Consider the following 21135-nt stretch of genomic DNA (forward strand, 5'->3'; position numbering starts at 1 on the left):
TATAGACTTAACTGCAAAATGACAAAACTTCCTACGATAAAATTTTCCATGCTATTATACCTAATTTCTAAGCAATTGTGCCTATTGGAGAAAATGTGCTGATTTTTAAAGAAATTTCTCCACTGATAGTATAACAAATATGACTCATTAATAATATTACTACCTCTACCTTTTCTCCATAAATATGATTATTGTACTAACACTGTCACTATAACATTGCTAATTTGCCACAGGGAACCAGCATTATTGTATATCAAGTTCAGATACTACAATACTATATCATTATTTCAGTAAGTTGAGGAATTCTGGATAGAGTGCTAGCAAATAATATTCTTTCAACTGCATCCCACAGAATCAAGGGATACATTTTTTGTTTGTATTAAAATCTGTTCATTTTCTGAAATGTATTTGAATGACCTACAAATGTTTCTCTGCTTTTATTACTTATTAAAGAACTTTTTTTTTTTTTTTTGAGATGGAGTTGCTCTGTTGCTCAGGCTGGAGTGCAGTGGCGCTCTCGGCTCACTGCAAGCTCCACCTCCCAGGTTCACGCCATTGTCCTGCCTCAGTCTCTCAAGTAGCTGGGACTACAGGCGCCCACCACCACGCCTGGCTAATTTTTTGTATTTTTGGTAGAGACGGAGTTTCACCGTGTTAGCCAGGATGGTCTTGATATCCCGACCTCATGATCCGCCTGCCTCAGCCTCCCGAAGTGCTGAGATTACAGGTGTGAGCCACTGAGCCCTGCCGGAACTTTTAAAATTGTTTTACTTCCACTCATGAGAAGGAAGTTATGTAATGTTATTCAGGGATGGACTAATACCTCTTGAATACAGGACAATCCTCCAGGTAGCCCTGATCTGACTCAGTTCTCCCCACCTCCTTGCTTGTAGGTCTCAAGAATAACGGTAGAATGTGCTAAGAATGCAATATTCAGAGATAAGGAAGAACTGCTTGAAACATACTGGAGTTGTTTCTCTTTCCCCCTAGAGACAGAATGTCCTGCAAAGCTTTTTCCAAGGACTCACCATGCTCCTGAGGTATATAACCCAGGGTTGTCAGCTGTGATGCAAGTGGGCAAGCACAGTTGAAACTTCATATGCCCTGGTCTTAGCTTTCTTGATTCTTGGAGTACTGGTTCACAATTGAGCCTAGGCTTCTTTTTCCCTTTGCCTATCTGTAAGTAATAAACCTGCTTCACATAACTTGTTGTGTGTATGTTCTGTCTCACTGGACTGAGATGAGTGGGAACCAGTGCATGGTGAACCTGCTTTACACTGAGGATCACTCTGAGGTTTACTTCGATTGTATCTGTTAAACATTCTTTTAGTTAAACATGTTTTGTGAATCATCATCATCATCATTATTATCATCTACCTGGTAAAGGGTTCTTACTGGATGTATTCTGAAACTGTATGAACTCTAATTCAGTAGTCTACTGACACTTGATTTTGGACTGAACAAAGATCTGCAGACAGAATGTGTCACATCACGATGTAGAACAACACTTTGAATTCTCTTGATTCCAGGAGATGGTGTGAGGAGAGAGAGGAATGAATTAAATGAGGGATAAGAAAAATTGAGAAGAAGGAAAATAGAATAAAGTTTTAATATATACCAGAAATGCGAATTCACAATTGATCTCTCCTCAGTCTTTTTTTTTTCAAAGCTTGATTTATAAACTATTTTATTTTGTTACTTCACCATGAAATAGTTTAATGAAACAAAATATTGAGAAAAAACAATTAAAATTTCTACATTTCCAACCCTACTTAATTAAATATCAAAATTAGTTGAATCCCATTGTCTATCTATACTCACATCATTGCTAATCATAACCTGTGTATTAGAGATAAGAAACTAGCCACCAAATCACAGCTCTGTGAAACAATAACAGTTTATTTCTTTCTCATGCTATACATCTGTGGGGTTTGGCACTGAGGAACTCAGAATAATAGAGGACACTGTTTTGAATTCTGATGGTCTTGATAAAAGAAAAGTGAAATCTCTGGAGGCTGTTACTCCAATAAATAACTGCTTTGCCTGGGAATAACTCATCTTAATTCAACTAATATCTTACTGACCTGAAAAGATTATGTTGCCCCATTTGGAGGCATGTATGTTTATAATTACGTTTTCCTGAAGATTTGACCCTATTATCATTATAAGATCTCCTTCTCTGTCTTCTCTGCCTGTAATAACAATTGGGTCATAAAGTCTATAATGTTTGTAAGGTTTGATATTAATATTGCTGTGACAGCTCTCTTTTGGTTATTGTTTGAATGATGTCTTCATTGTATTATAAATGTCCTCCAACATAGCTCTACTCCCCTTTTGTGCTATTATTGTGATACAGATTATATCTTTAAACATTATAATTCCATCAACATAGTTTTATATGTATTGCTTTACACAGTTGTCTTTTATATCAGATAGTAGAAGAGAAAAATTGCAAACAAACTTCTTCATACTCTTTTTAATAGTTACCTATGTAGTTATCTTTACTAATGCACCTTTGCTGTAAATTTCAGTTACAATCCAGTGTTCTTATTTTTATATAGCCTGAAGAACTCTCTTTATTATTCATTGTAGAAAATTTCTGCTAGTGATAATTTCTCTTTTTAATATGCAAAGAGCATAATTTGACCTTCATATTTAAAGGATAGTTTTACTTGAAATAATATTCTTGGTTGACAATATTTTTTCCTTTAGCACTTTGCTATTCTATCCAACTATTTTTAACTTCCATGATTTCTGAAAAAAGTCAGCAGTTGATCTTATGGAAAAATCACTAATTTGTAGTAAGTACTTTTTCTTTCTCTATTTTCAAAATCATCTATTTGTCTTTAGTTTTGACAGTGTATAATGTGACTAGATGTATACCTCTGACTTTATCTCACTTGGAGTTTAAATTTCATGGATATACAAATTAATTATATGCACCAAACTTGATACTTAATTGGATATAATTTCTTCAAATAAACTTTCTTCTTCTTTCTTTCTTTCCTTTTTTTTGGGACTCCCATTTTATATATGTTGTTATGCTTGATGTTGTCCTTTAGGTCTCCAAGATTATCCATTTTGTATGTTTTATTGTGTTCAGCTGGATTACCTCAGTTTATCTTCATGTTAGCTGATTCTTTTTCTACCAGATCAAAGCTGTTGTAGAATTCTTCTAGTGAGTTTTTCATTTCAGTTGTTATACTTTTCAAATCCAGAATTTCTATACTAACCTTTTAAATTGTGTATCTTTATTGGTATTCTCTATTTGTTAAGACATTACCCTCACATTTTAATTGTCTAGGTATGTTGTCCTCTAGTTATTTAAACATATTAATAATAATTTATTTTAAATATTTCTGAAATAAGTCTTACATCTGAGCTTCCTCATAGTTTTCTTTGAGTGTTTTTATTTTTGTTCTTTTGTATATAGACCATATTTTCTCATTTCTTTGCGGATCTCTCTTTTAAAAAACCTGGGCATTTAAAATAGAATGTGAGGCCACTGGGAAACAGATTTTTTCATAATTTGGGGGAGTTCATGGTTGTTTTGTGATGTTGTCATTGTAGTTGTTGTTGATATTTGTTAATTTAGGGTTTTCCCTGGATTAGTTCTTTATAGTCTGTATGCTTTGTCAAGTACAGCCACAGAAGCCTCTGCTTGATTATCTCAGTGGCCAGATAATGATCAGACAGAAGTTTCCGTAAGTGACTTTAACCAATAGGTCTGCCAGTCTTTGCCTCAGGGCTCTGTATACATTAGGGAATGCTTTTAATGTCCCATTAGGAAGTTTGCAACTATAGGCTTCATTTTCTGCTTGCATAGGCCCTCAGAATCAGCCACAGATGAGAATTTGTGACATTCTCAGGGTTTCCCTGAAATACATACAGCTCAGCACCCATGTGTGTTCTTTATATCTCCAGGATATGTCAGAGTTTTGAAAAAGTACCTATGGAAATCTCTTTCTCAGTTGTCCCTCTGAGGACTTTTGGTCAGACTATTATTAGCCCCAACTTGTATTGCCACCTCAGTCAGCAGTGATGTTAAACCTTTGCTGCTGGTTGTTTCCAACAAGTGTTCTAGAGATAAAGGCATTAACGCAAAGTTATTTCTGAGTCATATCAAGTGAAAATAAATCCAGATAATGGAGTTATTTAAGAAACTGCCATACATGTCCCATGATGACATTTCTCTCTAAATCTCTCTTGCCATTTCTGATGTGTGCTAGGTTTCTGGCTTTCACAGTTACCTTACTTGCAGTGCATTTGGTTTTCTGGATTTCCATAGAACCGAAAGGAAAATATGTCAATAGGATAAGTTAAAATGACAGGTGTTCCTATTTCTTACTGAGTGTATTAGTCCATTCTCACACTGCTAATAAAGACATACCTGAGATTGGGTAATTTATAAAGGAAAGAGGTTTAATTGACTCACATTTCTGCAGGGCTAGGGAGGCTTAGGAAACTTACAATCATGGCAGAAGGCAAAGGGGAAGCAAACATGTCCTTCTTCACATGGCAGCAGGAAGGAGAAGAATGAGTGCCCAGCAAAGGCAGAAGCCCCTTATAAAACCATCAGATCTCATCAGAACTCACTCAGTATCATGAGAACGGGATGGCGGAAACTGCCACCATAATTCAATTATCTCTACCTGGTTCCCCTTATGACACGTGGGGATTATGGGAAATACAATTCAAGATGAGATTTGGGTGGGGACACAGCCAAACCATATCACTGAGATTCAGTCATTTTTTCTTGAATAAACTCCTCTTGAATTATTATAAACTTCTGGATAATTTCAAGAATTTTGAAAAACATGTTTATTATGACAATTGCTGCCAGTGTTGCCATTTTTAACATGAAAAAGATTTTAAGAGCTTCTATTTCCAGCATTATGAAAGTCCATTTCCCCAGGATGTTGTACTCTTTGACTAGTTTTGCACATAAAATGATTTGACCCCTATATAAAATGTAAAATGTATATCAAACACTATTATGCAGACTGAAAAAATTAACAGTAAAAATAGAAGAAAAGACAAATTCTGAAAACTTTATTTAAATTTCTTTCTCTGGTGGCTCATTTTTACTGTCAATTTCAAAATGAGTGTGTGTGTGTGTGTGTGTGTGTGTGTGACAGAGAGAGAGAAATAGAGAGAGTGAAAAAAAGAGAGAACGGTTCTCACCAGGCTTTGAACTTTGTGAAAACAAAGGTTCTGAAGAAAAATAAAATTAATATCCTTCATAATTTTATTTTCCTAAACCCTTTGGGTGTTAATGGGTTGTGTTTTATAAGAACTAATTTTCGTCATGTTTGTATTTACTCATGTAATGTCAGCTAGCCTAATACAAATACACAATAGCAGGTTTCTCTGCAGCCTATTAACAGCCAGTAATGCAGTGGAATTTCAATTAGTCAAGTGACAGTCAGCTACAACCCCAGAAGAATGAGATCAGATAATGTGAAGGAGTATGTCTTTATGTTTGTCTGAAAAGTTTAATTATAAATTCCATTAATTTATTTGGTTATTTTATTATTGTGCAAAAATGCTGCTTTATTGGCAAATTCTAGCATACCCTTTTCTTCCCTTGAGTATTTTAGTGAGCATGCATGTAGAAGTGTGATTCAAACAGCCCAATATTCTATTGGAAAAGAGAGAGAAGGTAAGAGAGAGCACAGCAGGCAAAAACACAGCCTCATGCCAGTAATCCTGAGACTCTCTAGGGAAAGGAGTGTCCTTTCATTTCCTACATAATAACTGTGACTTTCATTTTATCACATGTGGGGTTTAACTTAGCTGTGAATTCCTGCTCTAATCCAATCTGTTACTAAATTACCAACGTAACAGGAGAGATGGGAGGGGTTAGAATAAACTTAGATTGCTGTAAATTTACAACAATCCTCCATAACACAAGTTTACCAATATAACAAATCTGCACATGTACACCTAAACTTAAAATAAAAGTAAGATTAAAAAAATAACATGATAAATATCAAAGAGGAATTTATTTTTCTTTTTCTCTAAGGAGAGGCATGCATTATTTGTTGACTTTGATTTTTTTTAAATAGCATGTGCTTTGCCTACATTTTGATATTATGTACTAAATGAAGATAAATGTTAGATCTATGCATAATTATATTACATTCTCTCTACTAGTCTATAAGTAACGTTGATAAATTGACATTTATCATTATATTATCTTATGATAGAAATACGTACGTGAAAATATAACCATGTAACTTAGACTTATAAAGATTGATTTTCAATGGTTTTGATTAGAGATTCCCAATATCCCTCTTATGCCTTAATTAAACCAGACACATTTTTAGAATAATGTTATGTATACCAGGAATGGTAGTGAGAAAAATGTCAACATGCAACCCCCAAGGTCCTTTATTTTAAAATGTTCTGTTTTAGCCAATTACGTGTAAAATTATATTGAAACAAGTAGCACAAGATACCCACTAATATGGCTATTACAAATCTACAAATACTGGCCCAGCATGTAAGAACAAATTGCATTTATTAAATGTACTGCAAAAGTAATTCATTTCAACAAAAACCTGGAGAGACAGCTCAACTCACTCATCTATTAAATATTTAATAGTATACATTTCAAGATATATCTTCATTGCTTACAATCAATGTGTTTGTTTATTATTAGTTAAATAATTTTGTCTTTGAGTCAACAGGATGTGTTATTGCCTTCACAGTATCCTACCATAATCCCTGGATTTGAACCCTAAATAGGTCAATAATTCCTTCAGTAACTGACATTAATATTTTTATAAATATGCAACATCTTATACCTTCTTCTCAATTTTTGCTGTCTGCACCTTCAACTGTTTGGAAGAAGTCTATTCACATTATCAAGGATAATAATTTTTCTCGAAGGCAACTGATATAACACAAAACCACAAGTTAACCACATCTAAAATTACCTTCACAGCAACACCTAGATTACTGTTTATCTTAGTCCATTTGTGTTGCTATAAATGCATTCCTGAGGCTGAGTAATTTCGAGAAAAGAGGGTTATTTGGTGTACAGTTCTGTAGTATGTACAAGAAGCATGGCACTGGAATTTGCAACTGGTGAGGGCCTAAAGCTATTTCCACTCATGGTGAAAGAGGAAGAGGAGACAGCATGCATACATTAGATTAGTGTGAAAGTAATTGCCAAAAAAAAAAAAAAGGCAAAAACCGCAATTACTTTTGCACCAACCTAATAGCTCACATGGCAAGAGGGGAAGCAGGGTGAAGGGGGGTGCTAGACTCTTTTTAACAGCCAGCTGTCACAGAAGCTAATAGAGTGAGAATTCACTCATTACCACAAGTACAGATCCAAGCCATCCATGACGGATCCACCCTCACTAACCACAAACCTCCCATTAGACTTCAAGTCTAATGTCGGAGGTCAAATTTCAACATGAGGTTTGGGGGACAAACATCCAAATGATAGCAGTTTGATTTAATCACTGGATACTACAGTAAAGACATAATGACACATTAATCTTACTACCACAGGTAAATATCTATTCCATGAATGTAGCAAATGAAGGTGTAATTACTTCAGGAAAATATATATATGTGTATATACATATATATTTTATAAATATATATACATATATATTCGTAAATATATATGTATATTCCTAAATATATACACATATATTCCTAAAGTATATATATATGTGTGTGTGTATATATATATATATATATATTTCCAATTTCATTAAATTATATCCATCAAACCCTAAAGGTTTTCTGCAAGAACAATTAAGTGCATAGAAGCAAAAACTATACACCAGAGGTTAATAAGTCGGTACCTGATTTTTAAGATATCAGAACATACTTTATACAAAGCATAATGTTCAAATGATTTAGATGAGACATGGGTTCAAAGGTCAGTTGTCATTTACTAGTGACATGGCTGAACAATTTGTGTAACTCTCTGAACTCAGTATCTTTATCTGGTAAATAGAGATAATAATATGTCTGGCACATAATATGCCCATCACATATTACGTACTCTCTAGACAACGCATATTATATGAGGGGAGAAAACATTTTATTTTTTCCGTTGCATTTAAGATCAACAATAATAAGGTTTTGGTATTTGTAACCCACGCTCCTTTTACCACTACTCAACTATCATCCATTCAACTCTGCCTTTGCTAGGTAGGGTAGATTTTGATAATCAGAATATTTTGTTTCCGAAGCAAATGTGTATATATTCAGTACAAAGATTATTTCTATTCTTAGCCAAGATTAGTTGTTGATTTTGTACAAACCAGAGCAGCACTAAATAAATTTTTGTACATGAAAAAATGAAGGCCTATAAGGGTCCCCAGAATAAAAGTTAATGGAGCCTGAAGTCTGGAACAGAAAGGCAGGAGGCTAGGAAAAGTTGGCTGGTAGTCCAAGACAATTAGAACAAATCAATTATTGGTAGAGGAAAAATGCTTCATGAGAATTGTTAACCATTATTGTCCAATGTATTCTCTCTTCTTCTAAAATCTATTAGAGTAAAACATATGCTTCTTATTTTGTCTTCTGTAATCTATTTTATCTTATAGGAATTAAGATACTTGTTGAATTCTACACTAGATTTGGTGTCAAATAACAGCTCCTTTTGGGGAAGAGCCACACTAGCATTCTTATTATAACCATTTGGTCTGACACTGGAAGAGCGACAGGAACCAATGTAAGAGAAAGGACTGAGTATCCAGAAATTAACCTGAAGATATATATGGAAAGTATGCATTTCAAATAAGTGAAGACAAACAGGATTTATTTAATAATGTTCAAAAATATGGTGAATTAAAGGGAAAAGAGGAAGTATTGCAAAATGGATTATAATTTTAAATACTTACCAAAGTCCATAATTATATCAAGAGACAATTTAAGATCTATAAGAACCGATTTTTTTTTTGTCTATCATGTTTAGAGATGTTTCCCTCATTCTTAGAAAAATGTCAAGTGTATGGTTGGTACTTAGCAATTTAATTTTATTAAATAAATGAATGAACACTATGATAAATATCTTACCTATTTTTTTCTTTTTAGTTTGTCATATTATTTCCCCTAAAATAGATTAAATCAATGCTAGCCAAATTTTCTCCTGCAGCAGTTTGCTTTTAATAGTGCCAGATATATAGTAAATGGCCTTTGGTTAAAACCATTTCAAAAGTTAGTTCACTTCTATGCCATATTACCCAGAAATAATTTTTCTCTACTTTCATGGTAACTATTTTGAAATAATCTAAAATAAAAATTAATTAATTAATACTTTATTATTTTATTAACTAGTTACTTAATAAAAACTTAGAAATTTTTGTTTACCCATAGACAATCTGGACATTTAATTGGTATCATACTCCATTACCAGACAACTAATCTAGGTTATAGTATGAAGTTAATAAAGGTACTTGAAATAGAAGGAGAGTTCAGAGTGGTTGTGATTTTTCATGCTATATTTCATTGAGATAATATTTGACTGCCTCAAAAAAATGAGACAGAAATTGGTGAAGAAAAGAATAGAGCTTTTTCTCTGTTGGCAATAAAATGAGAAATGCATAATTAAGGATAATTATGGTTAGAATTTTGCGAGTTGGATTGCTTGTCTATATAAGCACTGTGATACACATCTAGAACACACATTTACATACTTAGAACATACTTTTACGTGCTTAGAACATGCTTTTTATTAAATGTATGAAATATATAACATTCATAAATGAATTAATCTTGTTACACATATATAAGTATATATAATTATGAATTAATTTATAAAAAATTTGTACCTCTAGAATTTTGTAATAAAATGCCACAAATAACAGAAAAGACCAAAAGCAACAAATAAATATTCTCAGATATTCATTTATAACAGTGCTGTATATTGGTAGGGAGTTTCTATCTACCACACCAGAGCAAGAGAAATTACTGGCACATTGCAAAACACAAGCCAAATAATATTGTCCACAGGACTGAATAAAAAGTGCATATATAACTATTTATTTTGTTATCTTAATATTTCAAATATTCTACCATAAAATGTCATTTTCAATATCACAACAATTATACAACATACTGAATTCCAATTTACAATGTTTTTGTTTCTAATAAAAAGATTATCATACTTTTTAAAAGCTGTCTCAAAACACACACACACACACACACACACACACACACACACACACAGGTATGTATTTTTTAAACCAAAATTTCTTTGACTACTTCTTTAGAAAGCCATAATTAATATTTCACTGTCTCTTGTTTCTGGAGATGATCCTTCTTTAGGAATTTATTTTGTTGTCTCTTAATATCAGTTGCATTTCTTTTCTATTGATAAACCTGAACATTTTCTCTGAGGGTAAGATGTTTATTAGTGATTTTATTCTCACTTTATATTTTAAATCCAATATTTAAGAAGAAATAACTGATGCAATCTCAAAATCAAATACTCTTCTCTTTCTCTCAAGATATTTTATAGTAAGTAGAAGTTTTGCCAAGAACACAGAAATTGAAATGTATACTTAACTATTTTAAATTTTTGTTTCATTATAAGAAAGTTTATAATTACAAAGAAAAAGTTATACATATATAAAGTATAAATATTAACAAAAATTCAAACACCCACTTACCCACAGAAAACTTGAAAAATAGAACATCTTGTATATTTGTGAAGGTTCCAGCAGCCACTCCAGGATACTATCAACCCTCCAATATATAAATAATATGTGAAATTTTGAGCCTATTGTTCCATTATTTTATATATACATATGTTTGTTTGTGCATCCCAAATCTTTAGTCTGAAGATATCTTGAGTTTTAAAGCTTCAATTCTTTAGAGTCATACATTAAAAGCATAGAAAATAGGAAGTTAATTCAGATACAAATCATAAACACACTTAGGGGTGAGAGAAAGTAAGACAGCAGTGAGAACTATTTGAGTCCTGATATGGAAAAATTGGATAGTCGTTCTACATTTTATGTGATATAAATTAATTAAAATTCCTTGACTATTATTCAACCTAACCTGAAATTTCTTATTATCACTGCTTTAGTTTCACCTTTAAGTTTAATTTGAATCATTTATTTGTTAAATATTTCGACATTTTTTACTGCCCCTTACCTACCAGGTCCTGTACTTGGCACTGCACAAAAGAGTGTTTCAGCCAACATAGAGAGAGAGTTCAATCATGAATCTTCTAGTATCAGAGAAAGAAATTACTGAAGCAAATATGGAAATAAGTAAACACGTACAAACTATTATATGGTTATGAATCAAATCTAACATCAGGTAGCGATATGCAATAAAGTGGATATCACTAATGATGTACAATGACACTAGATAACTATAATTTGTCTCCTTCATTTTTAGCTTAAAGTGTAAAAACGTAAGATTAAACTTGGATTCTAATCAGAAGTTTTCTTAGTCATCAAAAATTTTGAAAAATATTCAAACTAGCTTTATATATGCATTTATTCTTTGGACTTCAAAAAGCAAATAACAAGAATACTCAGTAACTATCTAAATAATCCTACCAATTAATAAAAAAAGAAAAATGTATGGGGAGGGAGGAACTGCTCTCAGGTCCTGGAGAGAAAATAAAAGAAAATGGTTTTCTTCTTCTTTCTTTGCAATTGTTACATCATTCAAGATTAGATTTTTATGTAGATACTCACTTATAATAAACTTCCATCTAACCAAATTATTTCATGTCTAACTAGCACATTTAGTTTGAAAAATCAAGTAGAAATCTGTAATTTGGAGATAATGATAATGAATAAATTATGTTTAGTAAAACTATTAATTATAGACTTGCTATATATGTTAATTATTAATATAAATTGAAAGCTGAACCATAATATTTGCATAAATTGAAAACGAAGTTTATAGGCTTCCCGTTGCCATGATCAACATTCTAGGGATTCTCTTTTTTTCCTATTTTTTTACACTTTTCTTTACTGTTTCCTTCATTCAGGAAGATCTTATAAGAATTCATTGTTAAAGGGATCTCTATAAATTACCATAGAATGATTTATACTTGCATTATTTCTTTTTTATATTTTAATTATGAAATCAATAGAATCATGTTGTTCTTTTTTTTTTTTTTTATTTTAGACAGAGTTTTGCTCTTGTTGCCCAGGCTGGAGTGCAATGGCATGATCTCAGCTCACTGTAACCTCTGCCTCCCTGGTTCAAGCAATTCTCCTGTCTCAGCCTCCCGAATAGCTGAGATTACAGGCGACAACCACCATGCCCGGCTAATTTTTAGTAAAGATGGGGTTTCACTATGTTGGCCAGGCTGGTCCTGATCTCCTGATCTCCGGTAATCCACTCGCCTGGATCTCCCACAGTGCTGGGATTCCAATAGTGAGCCACCGCACCCGGCAGAATCACGTAGTTCTATTGCAGGTTTTAATGGTAACTGGTCAGAGGCCATCAGTGTCAGAATGTTATATTTCATCTGCTTTCAGACAGAAAATTGTGCCTCCATTAATTTTGGAATTCTCTCATTAGATTTACTGTCAAATCTTAAATTTTTCTGCTATATAGCAACATTCATTTTGCAAAGTTAAAAGTGACAGCAACCAAGATTCAAGATTTTGAAAAATTTTAAGTGTGTATTTGTGAATATATTAAACATTGATGAAGTGATTCATTCTAAGACAATTGAACTGTCTGTCTGATTACAAGGATGGTAATTCAAACAGGAAAGATGTCTATATATCTAATTTTTGCCGTGCTGATGCCAAAGAGAGTTTCTTTAAGACATACGAGTTGAAAATATTCTAGGCATTTCAGAATAAACCAGAAAGAATAAGTACAGTAAGATAACATTTTCTAATGGCTTTTCCAAATTGTCTATGAATAAATAAAAGTGCATAAAAAGAGTTGACCTCACCTGCTATAATGAGTAGTTTCTATCTATGAAAATAAGTGACATGGGATACAATCATGCATACTAAAGGAAATACAAACATATAACTTCAATTAACATCCTTGTGAAATACTGGAAACACACATATCAATTCGCAACATGAACCATGAAGAGTCAAATCTGTTTTACTCTAAAATCAATTCAAGAACAAGATGATCCTGATAATTCTGCATTTTTAAAATGAGGATTTAATTTGCAAAAATATTTATCAACTATATACTATGTAAAAAATACCAAGGCAAGCACTGTGAAAAGAAAATTATAAAATTCGTATAATTTTCCTCAAGTAGCCTATAACTTGGCACAGTATATATGAATAAATGAAACTTGTATCTTGCAGTTAAATAAAGACAGAGAGGTCAAAATACATGTATAAAAATCTCTCCCTATTCAATATTTTATTATATGAAATCACAATTATTATGTATTTCATTAATTGTAAACATATTTTATTATTTTGTAAACATTGACTGCATCCTAATTAAAAAGTTTAAAGGTAAATATAAGAAAAAATTTAAAATGTAATCATACTATCTAATGATAAAAAGCAAAAGCCTGAAGTAAAAATATTTATTTACTATTATTATTTCTTAAACAATTTCAAATTATCCAATAGAAACAACGTATACTTTTAAGAAAAAAATTAGCAGAAATAATGCAGTTTGTCAGATAAACTACATATAAAAAATAGAAAATAGAGTATACAGAAGATGTAGGAAAAAGATTAATAGCATGAAACAAAAATAAATTGCTTACATTGATTTGCTGTATTCAGCCAAATTACTCCTAAAAACAAAAGGATAAAATTAAAAAAAATACATAGATGAAAACAGAATATAGAGATGAAATTCATAAATACAAAATAACCAGAATAAAGTTTTACATGTTTGTTTTTTAAAATTAAGAAAGTGAGGTCAGCCAGGTGCAGTGGCTACTGACTGAGGTGGTTGACTGAGGTGAAAGGATTGCTTGAGCCCAGGAGTTTGAGGATGTAGTGAGCTATGATTGAGCCACTGCACTCGAGCCAGGCTGAGTGACAGCAAGACAGTGTCTCAACAACAACAACCAAAAAAAAAAAAAAAAAAAAGGAAAGGAAGGAAAGTGACTTCAAGTTTCAGCTCTGACATGTAAAAAACTTATAAATCATCAACTTCATCTTACAACAACAAAAAATTGAAAATCAGATGACCATTCTTGGACCCATCAGCACATCTTTAGAGCCAAAAAGTGGTAGAAGAACCTGAATGGTAATTTTGATAAACTCCTGGAGGCTGAGTGTGAATTAATTTAGAGTGAGAAACTCCTGGGGAAGCTGCAGTCTTAGTGTAATACTTAGCATTTCATGAGTTTTTCTCCTTGGAACTCTACCAGACTCCCACTCTGAAAAGACAAGAAGACCACCTCATGGCACACACAGGAGTAACTGGCAGATTAAAAGCATAGTCAATAGAGGACAAGGTCTGTAGGAAATAGAATCCAAATTCTGTAGCCAGGGAAGAAAGAAGGGGTAAGAGTGGTGATGGGAGTTACCTACAATGAAGAAATGCTTATGAAAGTCATAGGCCTCGGTTATAGACCAATTAAAAGACCTAATTTAATCATAAGACTATATAATCTTCCCCTGTTCCACACCTCACCTCCATACCATCAAATACTTAGTATAATCACACTGCATTACAGCTGATACAGTTGCAAGAGGCAGACTCAATCTCTCCCTGAAGTATTTGGGGAAACTCAAACTTAAGAGGGGAGACAAAACCTAGGATACCAGGTGAGCTTGGAGCCTTTGGCACCTTTAGCTAGTGCAACCATCAAATACAAACCAAGTCCTTACCATATTAAAATAAACCCTGTACCTATGGCCTATTTACCTCAGTTCTTATTATCCAATAAAATATGTCTGGCTTTCTATAAAAAATTACAAGGCAGACAATAATATAAGACAAAATCTAGTCTGAAGAGAAAAGGCAAGCATCAGAATCAGATTCGTGTATAACAGAGATGTTAGAATCATCAGACAAAAAGCTTAAATAACTGTGATTAATATGTTAAGGGTTCTAATGGGGAAAAACATAAACAGCATGCAGGAATTGATCATCTCTGGCTGGGCGTGGTGGCTCATGCCTGTAATCCTAGCACTTTGGGAGGCCAAAGCAGGTGGGTCACTTGAGTTCAGGAGTTCAAGACCAGCCTGGCAATATGGTAAAATCCTATCTCTACTAAAAACACAAAAATTAGCAGGGCATGGTGGCACACGCCTGTAATCCCAGCTATTCAAGAGGCTGAGGCAGGAGAATCACTTGAACCCGAGAGGCGGAGGTGGCAGTGAGCCAAGATCACACACCAGTGCACTCCAACCTGGGCAACAGAGCAAGAGTCTGTCTCAAAAAAAAAAAATTTGATAATCTCCAAAGACATGGAAATTCTAATGAAGAATCAAAATAAAATGCTAGAAGTCAAACATGCTGTAACAGAGAGGAAGAATGCCTTGGACGAGCTCATGAATAGAGACATGACAAGGCAAGAATATGTGATTTTGATAATAGATTGATAAAATCTATTGATAATAGATCAATTAATCAACAGATCTATTGATAATAGATCAATAAAATCAATTGCATTCCAGACTGTAATGTTAAGAAAAAAACTGAAAATCAGACACAAAAACTATAGTACAATATCAAAGGAGTAATGTACACATAATTGGAGTTTCTGAAAAAGAAGAAAGGAAAACAGAGCAGAAGAAATAATTGAAGTAAAAAGAGCTGAAAACTTTCTAAAAATTAAAAAAAGACAAAAAGCACAGACTTTGAGAGCTCAGAGAAAACTAAGTAGGATAAAAAAACAAAAATAAATAAATAGATAATATTTGGGCATATTATATTCAAACTACAAAAAAAAGGAGAAAGTCTTGAAAGAAGACAGAAAAAAAAAAACTACCTTATCTGCTAACCTATAGAAGAACATGACTAAGAAATACACCGGACTTCTCATTAGATAAATGCAAGCAAAGAAAGTATGGAGTGAAAAATTTTAAATGTTAAATGAAAAAAATATCAACCTACAAATATAAATATAGAGAAATTATACTTCAAAGAGCAAAAAGACTTTCCCACACAAACAAAAACTGAAGTAAATCGTGTCCAACAGACATGCCCTACAAGAAATGTTAAAAGAAGTTCTCAGGCAAAGTAAAATTGGAATAAGTCAGAAAGAGAAATTTATATAAAGAAAAAAACAGTGTCAGAGTGCAAAAAATAATTAAGATAAAATCACACTTATTTTTCTTATTCAAAATCGATCTAAAACAAAACTATTTATGTGAAACAAAAATGATGACAGTGTATTAGGAGATTATAGCATATGGATAGTAAAATGAATAACAGCAATTTAACAAGGGAAGGAATGAAGATTTGGGAAAACTTATAATTTACCTGCAGTACGCACAAACTGGTATAGTTTTATTTGAAAGTGATCGTCAGTTAGTTAAAAACGCATATTGTAAATTCTAGAGTAAATGTTTGAGATGACAGCTATCCTAATTACCCTGATTTGATCACTATAAGCTATTTACTAGTATTGAAATATCATATATACCCCAAAATAGGCACAGTTATTATATATCAATAAAAATAAAGTGTAACTGATACATTAAAGGAGAAAATAAAATAAATTTACATAAACTACTCAAAGAAAATATAGCAGAGAAAAGGAGTGAAAGAAACAAAAAATAAATTTAATAAATTTAAAACAGTCACAAACATGGTAGATATTACTCCAACTATCTCAATAACCATACAAAGTATGAATGGTCTAAACAATTTAAAAACAGAAATTGTCACGGTAGATTTTATAAATCAAAATGCAAACATCAACTATATTATATGTTGTCTACAAGAAACTCACTTTAAATTTGAAGACTCAGGTTAAAAGGGAAGAAATGAAGAAGGTACACCATTCGAACACTAACCAAAAGAAAGCTCAAGTAGCCTTGTTCATTTACATAAAATAAATCAGAACAAAGAATATTATAAGAAATAAAGAGGAGAATGGCATACTTATAAAGGGGTCAATTAGTCTCCAAAGGAAACAAACTATATTCCTAAATGTGTATGTATCTAACAATAGAACATTAGAATATATAAAGCAAAATCTTATAGAACAAGGAGAAAGGGACAAATACATTATTATAATTGGAATCTTCAATAGCTTCCAGCAGTAATTGATGGATCAAACATGCAGAAAATTCATATGAACATAGATGACCTAATGGGCATTATGAGTCTTCTTAATTTGACACATAGAATGCTCCATACATCAACAGTAGAATACACATTATTCTTATGCTCACAAGAAATATTCTCCAAGAAGGACCTCATTTTAAGTTATAGCATAAACCTTAGTAAATTTGAAAGAATAGGAATCATGCAAAGTTGTTCTTGGGCCAAAATAGAAATAAGCTAGAAATCAACAACAAAAAGATAGCTGAAAATATCCCCAAATATTTGAAAATTTAACAATACATGTCTAAATAACTCATGGGTCAAGATAATTTTTTCAAGAGATACTTATACTATTTTAACTAAATGGAAATGAATATATAACCTATCCTTATACAATCCAGCCAAAGCAGTGCTTAGAGGAAAATGTGTAGCATTAAAGGCATATGTTTAAAAAAAGAAATATCAAGTCAATAACTAATCTATCTTGGAAAACTATGGAAAAAATAACAAGTTAAGCCTAAAGCAAGCAGAATAACAGAAATAAAAATTAAAGAAGAAATTAATAAAATTGAAAACAGGGAAACAATAGAGAAAAATAAATGAAACAAAAAGCGAATTTTTTAAAACATCAATACAATTGATGTGTCTGGCCAGAAAAAAAAAAAAAAAAAAAACAAGAAAAAAGAATACAAAATATCAATCTTAGAATTGAAAATCTAAAGATAACCAATCAGCCCATAAATATTGAAAAGGTACTATACTGTAAATAACCATCTGTCAATTTATCACTTAAATGATATGGATCAATTTCCTGAAAGATACAAACTGTCAACATTCACACAAAGAGAAATAGAAAATCTGGTAGTTCCATACCTATTTTAAAAATAAAATCAATAATTAGTAACATTCAAAAAAAAAGCAATTTTGTTTTAAAAAAAAAGCACCAGACCCATATGGTTTGACTGGTAAATTCTAGCAAACACTTAAAGAAGTAATAATAATTATTCACAATATATTCCAGAAAATGGAAGATAGGCACACATCTTGACCCGTTCTATAAATCTGGCATCACTGTAACATTTAAATCAAAGAGAGATATTACAAGAAAAACATTTCCAGACCAATCTGTTCCATGAATGCCAGTGTAAAATTGTCAGCAAAATATTAGCAGATCAAATACTACATTGTATATAAATAATTGCAAAACCTGGTCAAATGTAATTTATTCTAAGTATATAAGACTGGAACAACTCTCAAAAACCAATAAATGTAATCTAGTACATCTAAAGGTTAAAGAAAAAACTCACTGATGTTGAAGCAATCTTGTTATCTGAGATATTACCTGGAGCTCTTTTTCTCATGACTAAGAAGAATAAGCAGCACAAACACCAAGGGTGAGTTTGAGCAAAAGCTTAGTAAGTGAAAGAGCAAAGCTCTCCACTGCAGAGAGGGGACCTAAGAGGGTTGGCATTTCACAGTTGAGTGCAAAGGCTTTTATGAGGAACCCAATGGGGCTGGGCACTTTATCTTCAAAAGGCGCAAATTTCTGGCAGCTCCACCCCAATCCCCTAGTGTGCTGGCTGGCTGCGGGTTGTATTTGGAAAAGGCATCACTTAGAAAATGACACGATGGTGCAAACAACCAATTGGAACCTTGCCTGACAACCAGCCAAGTGTCGTAGTGATGATTTATAGAGGCTTGTCTCACAGTCCAAAGTATGCCCAAAAAAGGAAAGATTTGTGCTCACCAGAGCCCACCATGTACATGGCCACAAAAGAAGAAGAAACCATTTCCTGGAACCTTGCTGGTTACACAAAGGACAAAAGCATTTCGATGTTGAGCCTTGCTCCCTTATCTGTGCAGCTGTGGGTGTGTCCTAGGCAAGACTCCTGTGCTAGTTCCCTTGTCTGCGTGTGCAGCTTGATTTTTCAGGCTGTTCCTTTGTTTGAACAAATTCTACCAAGGACCTGCCCTAGCTGCCTGCCTAACTGGTTCTTCCTTTCTCCTCTCTTAATATGACCTGTGCTGTCAGAACTTATCTCTAGCACCTTACCTTTGGGCATGCTCCCACCAACAAACGCCAGGAACTATACCTCTCTTTGTGCCCCCAAACAGCCTTTAACAAAGGACTGAATAGAACTGTGGTATAAGTGCCAGTTTCTCCACCTATTTGGTGGGATGATTCTGAGGCATGTATTGTACAACATTTTCCATGGTCTGTTAATTCCATGATCTCTCAGTGGACTTAAGCTTCATTTACTCACTGTGTTTGCTGTGTGTCATCTTAAAACCACAACATTGTTGTCTTCCTTTTCTTCCTTGATCACTTCCCCCACTTAACTACCATTGTTTCCCAATAAATTACTAGCATTAGAATCCCTGGAACAGGGTCTATTTTTGCTTTGAGGGGTAGGGACTCAAACTAAAGTGTGAAATATCTGAGGGAAAGGCATTCTAGGTGATGAATAGCCAGTGAAAGGCCCTAAGGTGGAGGCATGCTGGCATGTCTGAAGAACAGCAAGGTCGTGGGGGTGGAATAGAGCAAACAGAGGGAGCATACTGGGAATTGAAGTCAGAGATGGAACAGTGCATGTTTGGAGATATGACGTGAGATCTTACAGTCTTGTAGGTCATTGAAAGACTTATGGCATTTATTCTGGTAAAATAAGAAGCAATTCAAGTGTTTGAAACAGAATTATGGCATATTGTGACCTAAGCTGTGAAAGAATCCCTCTGGCTGCTTTCTGTAAGGAAGAAGGTAGAAACAGGAAGACAAGGTAGGAAGTAACTCCCATATTGCCAGCTAGACATAGTGAAACCTGGACCAGGAGAGATTTTGGAGAATGGTAAGATATAGTTCTATTATGAGCATATTTTGAAGGTATTACTAACAAGGATCTCCTGATAGATTATAGAATATGAGAAAAGTTAAAAGAAAAGTCTTCAGGATTTTTAATTTGGGCAACTGAAAGAGAGCATTGCTGTATGCTAGTGGATACCACTGAAGTGGTATTAGCTGTACTCTCCTCTGCTTGTGTCATTTCTCAACAGGTTTCTTTCTCATCTGTGTATGGCCCTCCATTCCTATTATTTTCCCTGTTTTTATTTACTTTTTCCTATTGTTTTAATTTATCAATGGTTCTAAAGGAATTAAAGACAAACGTTTACTTTCAATTTGCCACTATAAACAGAAAGCCCAACTATTTTTTGATTAAAATGTAATTGATTTTGCTGGTAAATAAAAATATATATAAGCTTCTCCAGGCTTATACAATTTTTTCACTTGGAGTAGATGCATTTTATGTTATGTATATTATATTTCAATAAAGCTGATAAAAATAATCAGGTAAAGTAGATGACAAACTTATAGGACAACTATTATGCTTTTATGATAATCAATTCACCAACAAGAATAATTTAACAACAGAGTTGAAAACAAGTTTAATATGACAATCACCTCTTTTTCTGACTTCTCAAAAACACCAGAGGGATGAGCAACACAGAGCTCCTTTCTGATTCAGAATTAATAAAAAACTTTCTCTTTGAGGTCTGCACAAAAGTACTAACTGATAGTTTAGATGATGCAAGACTACTCATCTATCACAGCACTGAACTCCCAAAGCTCTGCAAACATAACACAATCAGGAAAAAGCAAAAGAAGTGAACCACTTTGTTTTATTGTTTTTTAAAAAACATAATCCAACATGCAATGTTCTTACTTTAGTTAAGTAAATTTGAATTGCTTATGAAGAATATCTTATTGAACTAAATTTAAAAGTTTTCTCTTCCAAAATATATCGATAGAAAAAGTATTCATTCTTCAAAAGTTAGATTCTTTAAAAAATTTTCAAAATCTTATCTGAGTTTATTTTGTGACAGAACCTCTTCCCATTGTGTCTAATGAAAGAATTCAGTATGATTTCACTAAAGTTGATGATTTCACCCACAATTAAAGGTACATAACTC

Source organism: Hylobates moloch, unplaced genomic scaffold, assembly GCF_009828535.3.
Source record: "Hylobates moloch isolate HMO894 unplaced genomic scaffold, HMol_V3 SCAFFOLD_1, whole genome shotgun sequence".
Taxonomy (NCBI): Eukaryota; Metazoa; Chordata; class Mammalia; order Primates; family Hylobatidae; genus Hylobates; species Hylobates moloch.